The sequence below is a fragment of the Acinonyx jubatus genome, chromosome B3, assembly GCF_027475565.1.
Source record: "Acinonyx jubatus isolate Ajub_Pintada_27869175 chromosome B3, VMU_Ajub_asm_v1.0, whole genome shotgun sequence".
NCBI classification, from domain to species: Eukaryota; Metazoa; Chordata; class Mammalia; order Carnivora; family Felidae; genus Acinonyx; species Acinonyx jubatus.
Window position 1 is genome coordinate 117,972,296 of NC_069386.1, and position 9,592 is coordinate 117,981,887.

The following is a 9,592-nucleotide window of genomic DNA, read 5'->3' on the forward strand; positions in this document are numbered from 1 at the left end:
GAGCCAACGTGGTCCTACATGACGGAGCGCGCTCCTCCCTCTGTTTACCTCCTCCGACCTCGTCTCCTCGTATTCTCCTTTCTGCCCCAGACATACTGACTCAGGGCTCCCTCCTGCATCACATGTCCCCACGCCTCAGGGCTTCTGCACCTACTGTTCCTGGCCTGCTCTTCCCCAGAAACCCACATGGCTTTCGATGAAGTCGGGTCTCTGTCCGTATCTCACCCGATCAAGAAGGCCTTCATGACCAGTGTGGCCTTCATTGTGCTGTGTCTGCCTTAGCTTGCTTAACTTTTCTTCCTGGGCCTTTCCCCCCCAGGGGAGCATGCCCTTGGTTATTTTTGGCCTCCCCTCTCTCAGCTGTAAACTCTATGCCGCAGGATTCTTTCTGTTCTGTTCCTGACTTTATCCCCAGGATCTCGCCCGGTATAAGTGGATGTATCGTCATCCCTGAAGCAATGTCTGCTGACCGGCTCTGCCTACAACAATAAAGGGGCTGTGGTCAGAGAGACCTAGATACCAAATCCAGCTCCCTGCTCTCCTGGCGAATTTGGTCCTAGCCCATCTTCTGGCACCAGTAATCTGAAAACCCGGATATTTTTCTTATTTCTCTGGGGTTACCGGCCCAATGGGAAATGTCCCCTCTTCTCCAGGGGCGCCTGAAACCCCCTGGTCACAGCGCGCGCGAATGGCACGACTGGGCAGGCTGGGCAACCCAGGCGACCCCCGAGGCCGAGGGTGCAAGTTGGCCGGCCACACCCGGCCTGGAGGAGCGTTCTGGCTGGCACTCAGATGCTTTCATCTAACTAAGATGAAATGAATCCAACATTCAGAAACCGAGACATTTCACAAAACAGCCAGAAGACGCGGCCGGCCCTGGTGGGTCCCGCATTCAGGCACGGCACAGCTGCCCCCCCCACCCGCCCCCCCACCCGGAGCTGAAAAGCTGGCCCTGTTTTCGCTAACCCAACCCCCCCCCCCCCCCCCCCCCCGCCATCTGCCACAGCCCTCACCGCTCTTGCAACATTTGCTCCGGTGCCGCCTGAAACAGTGCGTGTGCGTGCTTCGCTTCACACTAGCTGTCGCACTTGAGCGAGGCTCTGAACTTCCCAACACTCCGCCTGCGAGATCGAGTTCCCAGTTACCCTCCCCCTCCCAACCCCAGTCCATGGGAGATTCCTTGGGGAGCAGAAGCACTCCGGGCCGCAGGACCCCTTCCCTCCCCACCCCGCGCTGCTCTGCCACGTCCTTTTCTCTTAGCTCCCCTTCTCAGAGGCTACCCTTTGGGTCCGTGGAAGCTGCTATCTAGCCGGTCCAGGTGGGTCCTCCCTCAGCAGCTGGACCTGCCTTCCCAGGCGGGGAGAGCTGCAGACGGCCACTCGCTGCTGCTGCTGCTGCACCTGCATCGGTGTGAGAGGTGGCCACCCACCCGAGAAGGATGCACGCGTCAGGGTGAAGGGGTGACAGGATGTAGGAGGGCACCGGGTCCGGCAGGGCTTGGCCTCAGAACAACTAAAGAGGAGATTTCAGCCACCAGATGCGCGGTTGCCACGGGAAAGCCTTCCTCTTCCCATCCTAAGTGTCTCGTTCTAGAACCAGGGGTCACTGCAACTGCTGGCGAAGCCAGCTGGGTTTGCTCAGCTTTGTGGGGAAAAGCTACTTCTTCCCTCCTGGGACTTTTAAGCTAGTACACCTTTTAAAATGTTTCAAACTTCCATGGCTTCTTTGACATACGGTGTTCCTCTCACTCCAAAATGAAATGCACTTCCAATGGATTTCCCAAGATTTTCTTTATTTTGATTACAAAAGCAATCCATTCATGGTCTTTATAGAAAAACTGGGGAAATGTATACAGATGCAGAAGGAAATGAAAACCTCCTATAATTACTGTTACTCTTTTGGTTTATGTCACTCTAGACTGCTCGCCCGTATACTTCCCATCATATACATATATATGTATGTATGTATCTTCCATATATGATGTCAGAATCTTATTTTAAACACTGTTTATAACACACAGCATAAGGCTTGGGAAACAGTAGACAATAAATATCGCCACTGCTAATAAGTATCATTTATCGAGTGCTGGCAATATGCCAGGCATGATGTTAGGCGTTGTATCTTTTTTTTTTTTCTAATCTCTTAAAATCTTTATTTATTTTTGAGAGAGAGACAGCGTGTGAGCAGGGGAGGAGCAGAGAGAGAAGGAGACACAGAATAGGAAGCAGGCTCTGGGCTCTGAGCTGTCAGCACAGAGCCCGACTCGGGGCTCGAGCTCACAAACCGTGAGATCCTAACCTGAGCCGAAGTCGGACGCTTAACTGACTGAGGCACCCAGGCGCCCCTGATGTTAGGCGTTTTATATGCTATCTCACCTAGTCCGCATAACAGCCTTAGGGTGCGGAAGCCATCTACCCATGTTTTACAGGGCTTGAGGCCCAGAGAGATTAGGTTACTCATCAAAAATTACAAAGGTTGTCAACGAGATGGACAAATACCCCTTTGTGCGTTTTTGTATCAACAAAGGGCACCTTTGCAGCTTTAAGTTTTTCAGAAATTGAAGAAGAGCCTTACTGTCCACTCAGGTGCAAACCATCACTGAGAATGATGGAAGCTCAGGTTCTGGCCTCGGGGGCAGGAAATCTGGCTCTGCAACTGACCAGTTGCATGATCTGGAGCAAGTCACTTAGCCTCCCTGACCCTCAGTTTCCTCATCCACAAAATGGGATTCGTGGAGAGAAGGGTTGGCACTGTGCCCGGGGATATGGCGGTGTTTGAAACGATTAACAAAAGTTGGTGGCAGTCGGAAAACGTCAAGGAACTGCAACAGTGCGTGATACAAAGCGTGCTCTCCAAAGGCTCAGCCGTCATATTTCATGGTGATACTTGCCGGTGTGGACCTGGTGGGAAACGACCTTGGTCATTAGTGAGTCCTCGTGAGGCTGTGCTTCCTTCCCGGGGCGGATTACTGAGCTGCAAAAAGACTGCTTATCAATTCGTATTTGAAAGACAGCTCATCCACAGTATCTGAATGTGCCCAACTCCTAAAATGGTACCTTTGTGTTTCTAGAATCTTTGTGGCTCAAATAAAAATCAGGGGTGGGGGTGGGGTGGAGAATGGATATGCACAAGTTATCTGAATTAGCTTGAATGGCATGGCAATTAGGGGTCTCCCGGTTCTCCCCCTTCCCTGGGGCACATTAACTTCTGTGAGCCTCAGTTTTTCCGAGTGTCAGGCGGGAGTGGTAATACCTCCCTCCTCCGGATAGCGTGACGGTGAAAAAAAAAAACGGTATGTGTGAAGGTGTCAGCTCAGGATCTCAGTCATAATAAACAATACCCTTTCTGAGGCCATATATGTGTGGTGGTCAGGAACACAGGCTTTGAGGTTAGAGTTGGAACCCTGGGCCCGCCATTCACCAGCTCTGTCACCTTGGGCAAGTTATTTAGCCTCTCAGAGCCTATCTCATGAGGTTTGTAACGACCAAGTGCTAATATATGTGCTACTTGGCCCCGAGCGGGCATCCGACATCAGATACTACAACGAGGCCCTCCTTGCTTTCTCCTGGTCACATTACTCTTTTGCCTTTTTGATTCTCGCAAAGCCTGAACCGCGTAATGTGGCACTTGATGACATGCTGCCTCTGCGTCCCCTGGTTTTTTTCCTCACGTGCTTCGCTCTGTATTTTTTCCACGGGGCTCAGCCCCTTGAGGGCACCATCGGGGACATAGACTTCTTTAGTATTCCTTCCAAGGACTCATGTATGTGCATGCCCGATAAATCTTCGCTGCCTTGAATTGCATCTGACGGATGGCTCTTTCCCTGTTGGTTTCTCAAGGTTTCACCCAGATTGAGCTGAAACCCTTGGGAAAAATTGCAGCAGCCTGTCCGGGTCCCCAGAGACCCGAGCATTTGGCTCTGCTGCAAATCACAAATGGAGAAGCTGAAGGGCCTCAGTGCCCCCGCATGCATCTGACAGCTAAGGAGAGGGGCCCCTCGGCGCCCCCCTCGTCGGCCCTCCCAGCCACCTGACTCAACAGCAGCGCCCGTGGCTTTTGCGGGACAGCTGTGGCCTTAAATGGCACCAGAGCATCAGATGCTTCCCTTATTTACATAGCTTCTGTTTTACAGCCTTCAGCCAGTCTTTCTACGGTCTTGGAAGGTAATAGGGAGGAAAAGTTAAACATGAAGGAAGTGAGGGAGGGGCAGAGTCAGGATCTGGCTTTCGATTTTTCGACATGCGTGTTTAGTTTCCCCAGCTGAGTATGTCACTAAAACGGGGAGCTTTCACCCTCCTAGTGCCTCGGTTATTTCTAATAGTTCACTACGAGAAGAGGGCCTAAAGACTCATTTAAGTAAAAGAGTTGACCTTTGGTGTAGGGCAGCCTTGAGGAGTGGATGTGCTAATTTGTCTGTCTAAAGTTTCCTGGGGGGGGCGCCCGAGTGCACTCAACTTCGGCTCAGGTCATGATCTGGTGGTTTCGTGAGTTCGAGCCCCGAGTCAGGCTCTCTGCTCTCTGTTGCACCTTCAGATCCTCTGTCCCTCTCTCTGCCCCTCCCCCACCTGCTCGCGCGCGCGCGCGCGCGCGCGCGCTGCGCGCGCGCGCGCTCTCTCTCTCTCTCTCTCAAAAATAAACATTAAAAAAAAAAGTTTCCTGGGAGCATAGTTTCATGATTCAATGTTGTTTATGAGCATTGGGCTGCTTTTTGTTCATTTTTTATTTATTTTTACGAAGTGTTTATTTATTTTTGAGAGAGAGCGTGTGCATGTGCAGGGGAGGGGCAGAGCGAGAGGGAGACAGAGGATCCTAAGCAGGCTCCCAGATATCAGCGCTGTCGGTGTAGAGCCCGACGTGGGGGCTCAAACTCATGAACCATGAGACCATGACCTGAGCTGAAGTCAAGAGTCAGATGCTTAATTGACCGAGACACTCAGGAGCAGCCACGGGCTGCTTTTTAGAACCCAATTCTTTTGCTTGTTTGATTTTAGGGGCTGTAAAATCATTCATTCATTCATTCATTCGACAAATATTTTTTGAGCTATGTGCTAGGTCCCATGAATACAAAGTTTACTACTGGGTGAATATGGGTTAAATGTCCTACATGCAAGCCCTGCATCAGGTGCTGGGGAGATGGCTGTGGCCAAGACAGGCATGGGCCCTAGCTTCACCGGCCAGTGGGGAAGACGAGGCAACTAACATACGGCGCCAAGTGCCATTTCATAGGGTGGTAAAGAAGTTCTCAGTAAGAGTCCCGTACCTAGACTTGGAGGTTCAAGGAGGAAGTGACAATTAAGCTAAGCCTGATAGAAAAACGGAAGTTGGCCAGGTGTGGAGGTGAAGGGGAGGAGAGGTACAGGGTGAAGTTTAGATGTGTGGGTTCAGTGACTGATGGAGAGTGGCCCCGTCCACCTGCTAGGGATAACAGGAGGAGTAAGTTTTGGGGCAAGAGAACATGTTCAGTTTGGGATTCACTGAATTTTGGGGGCCTAGTACCTCCAAGGGGAGAAATTCAGGGGGCATCTGGACCTGCATCTATGGCTCTGGTGCTTAAGAGAATCTGGCTCATGAAAATAATTTGGGAGTCATGAGTATACAGATGGTATTTGAAGTCATGATGATGGAACGTCGAATAAAGAATGATCTCTGTTCTTGGAGCGCTTGGGCGCCTCAGTCGGGTAAGTGTCCAACTCTTGATTTTGGCTCAGGTCATGATCTCACAGCTCATGGGATTGACATCATGTTGGGCCCTTTGGTGATAGCTTGGAGCCTGCTTGGGATTCTCTCTCTCCCTCTCTCTTCCCCCCTCCCCTGCTCACATACTCTCTCTCTCTCTCTCTCTCTCTCTCTCTCTCTCTCAAAATGAATAAATAAGCATAAAAAAAAAATCTCTGCTCTTGAGTACCTAAAAGTCTAAAAGTCTAAGCTAGGCATATAAGCGAATATTGGAATTCAAGGTAAATGGTATAACACAGAGGCATGTACAAGGTTCAGTAGGGGCTCAAAGCCTGGGAACTTCATAGAAAGCTTGACAGAAGAGGGGCCAAGGCTAAGTAAGAGGTAGATGGGTCAGGAATGGGTGGTTCAGATGGAAAGAGCAGCATGTGCAAAGCCATGGAGATATAAAAGCAGCACTGCCCAGCCAAGGAAGTCCTTGGGGCATTTTCTGGAACATTTCAGTGTGCTCATCTGAGAGAGAAGGCAGCAGATCCATGAAGCCTTTGAGGAAACACCTGTTGCCAACATGCAGGCAGTGCGTGCTAAGGGCAGGAGGCAGATTTACACAGTTGAAGTGTCCATGATAAGATGACATCTTTTCAAATGTTTAAGATTTTTTTTTTATCATGGAAGTTTTCAAATATATCAAAAAAGTAGAGAAAATAATGCTGCGAACCCACATGTATTCATCACCCTGCTTCAAGAATTATTAGCATTCTGCCTTTCTTTATTTACTCATTTCTCTCTCTTTTGATTGCCAGAGCACTATTTTTTTTTTTTTTTAACTTTCTATGAAGGAGAAAGTAGACAATGGGGTATATAACGAACCCTCATGGACCCATCAGTGAATCTCAGGAAACTTCAGCTGGAGGTGATTCCCTCCTATCCGTGCCCTCACCAGCTTGTTCCCCTCCCGTCGAACATTTCATCTGCAAATACTTCAACAAATATATCTCTAATAGATAGTGACTTAAAAATAGAACTGCATTATCATTATCATACCCAACAAAATGAACATTAATTCATAAGGTGACATTTAAAAATTTTTTTTAAATGTTTTTATTCATTTTTGAGAGAGAGAGTGAGAGCGAGCGAGTAGGGGAGGGGCAGAGAAAGGGCGGGGCACAGAATCTGAAGCAGGCTCCAGGCTCCAGGCTCTGAGCTGTCAGCACAGAGCCCAATGAGGGGCTCAAGTCCACGAACTGTGAGATCATGACCTGAGATCATGACCTGAGCCGAAGTCAGATGCTTAATCAACTGAGCCACCCAGGTGCCCCATCAGGTGACATTTGAAAACATTGGGGGGGGGGGGTGTTTGATAAAGCCAGAAAATCCTATGACCATTCAGAAGATGTACTTCAGATAGCAGTTCTGGATGTTCAGGTTGGGATAGGCCAGGTTCCTTTACTTTCTAAAAGTTTATTTGTTTATTTTGAGAGAGAGAGAGAGGCTGAAAGAGGGAGAGAAAATCCCAAGCAGGCTGTGCAACCTGGACTCCGACTCACAAACCGTGAGATCATGACCTGAGCTGAAATCAAGTCTGATGCTTAACCCACCGAGCCACCCAGGCACCCCTAGACCAGATTCCTTAAAAAAGACCACATGGGTTGGGGTGCCTGGGTGGCTCAGTTGGTTAAGCGTCGGACTTCGGCTCAGGTCGTGATCTCACAGTTCATGGGCTCGAGCCCTGCATCGATCGGGCTCTGTGCTGACGGCTCGGAGCCTGGAGCCTGCTTCAGATTCTGTGTCTCCCTCTCTCTCTGCCCCTCCCCTGCTCATGCTCTGTCTCTCTCTGTCTCAAAAATAAATAAAAACATAAAAAAAAAAAAAAAAAAAAAAGACCACATGGGCCAAGCCAAGTGGAGAAGGAGCTAGAGTGAAGGCCGGGAGAAGCTCTGGGGGGACCAAGGGAGCCCTCTCAGCTCTCCTGGGCGTTTCTGGCAGGCAGCAGGCAGCCAGCCAAAGGAGAGCAAGCCAGAAGAAGGGATAGGGCAGGGAACGGAGACCGAAGGAGGTGGGAGCAGAGGGACTGATATTGAGAAAGAAAAAGAGGAAAGGGAGGGCAGAAATGATCGCAGGTTTCCAGGAGAGGGGCGCCCCCAAACCTGCCTGGCCCCCTGCTCACCTCTTCATTGAGTTACTGTTGGTGGAGCGAGGGTAGGGGCAGGTATGCAGGCGGCCGTATTTACAAGGAAAGAGGGCGGTACCAAACACAGAGGGGCAGGGCTCCGGCAGTGAGGGTAGGGCAAGCTCCTTCCCGACCTTGGCAGAGTTGGGCAGGTGCGGGGGGGGGGGGGGGGGGTTGGGGGGGTGGGGGGGGCGTCTGCAGGATGGCATCCGCCAAAGCAGGGGAGAAGGAAGGCCGCAGAAACGCAGGGGTTGGTCCTCGCGTGGGAGGGGTACTGCGGGGCACCAGTCTCCCCAGTCTTGGGTCTGCGCGGGGCTCCGGCCTGTGCCCAGGGTCGGGTGGGAACCGCACTCCTGCGCCCTGTAGCGGGCGGAGAGCGGCCTCCCCGGTTTTGCCTACCCGCACCCCTGCTGGGCGGTGGGGGCAGCGCGGGGATGACCTGGGGAAGCAGCGGGTCCTCGGGGTTCGGTAAATCGGTGAATGGCGGGGAGAGTGGCGGAGCCTCCGGGGTGGGGGCAGGGCCTGGCCCGGGCGCAGGGCGCAGGGCTCAGGGCGCAGGGCGAGGCTGCCGAGGGTGCGGTCCTGCCCGACTTCCTCCCAGCTGGGAGCGCTGCGAGTGAAATCCCCGGTGGGAAGGCGAACGTCGAGGCCCGAGAATGTGTTTCTCGAGGTCTTTGGCGGGAAGGGTGATCGCGATCGGGGCTGGCCAGCCGGTCCCCGACTGCTCTGACCCGCTCCAAGCACCGCCCCCCCCACCCAAAACCAGCGCCCGCAATTCCTGATGAAGTCCTGGGCCCTCCCCCTGCTTTCCGAGGGGGCTTTCTAGATCCATCTGCACCCATCCTCCAATCCAGGGGGAAAGCGCCAAGAGCCCCGACCTGCGACTCTGTTCCTCTCCCAGACATCACAGTTGTTTAATGGCCAATCAGCCTGTTGCCGCTGTCCCGAGCGCACATTTGCAGGGCGCTTCCTTCCGGGACGTTGCAGGATAGATTGCAAGAGGGCCTGTGGTCCAGTGAGGACCCTGCTGCGGGGAAATCTCTTTCTGCCCTTTCGTACTAGACAAGGCACGGGTTGGAGGTGAGCCGCATTGGTTAGAATCAGCAGGACAGGTGGCCACATGAAGCCAAGGGCGGTCCAGGGCCGTGGGGTCCCATCAGCTAGCTGTTGTTGGTGAGCACACAGCAAAAGGGATGTATAGACTGAATAGACCGGATCTGAGGACTTGTCTTCATCAGCGAACAGGAATAATGAACACATTGAATTCTTCTCACGTGATGAGTGGACACTGTTCTTAGCATTGTTCTAATGCTTCTCATGCGTGTTCTAAACATGCACAATCTAATTTCATGACATTATTCCTGATTTTATAGATGAAGAATCTGAGCCACTAAGAGATGACATCATTTGGCCAAGGTCACACAACTTCTGGGGCCAATGTTCTGTTTTGCCTTTGTGAAGAAGAGGGAACACGCATTGCACTTTTCTGCAGGAAAAACAAGCTGATGTCAGGGATTCTTTTAGAAAAGCAACTTTCAGGCCCATTGCTGAGATCACCACCCATTCAGCAAATGTCCCAAACGCTGAATGCACTTCTGTGTCTCAGCCCCGTGGCATTACTGGTGTTCATCACGACCGCCTTCGACTACCCAGGAAAGGTTAATTTATATTTTGTAAGCTCTGCTTAATGAGGCAGGGGGAACAAGTAACAAGCTTTAAAAAGATCTCTATCAGAACCAAATTACG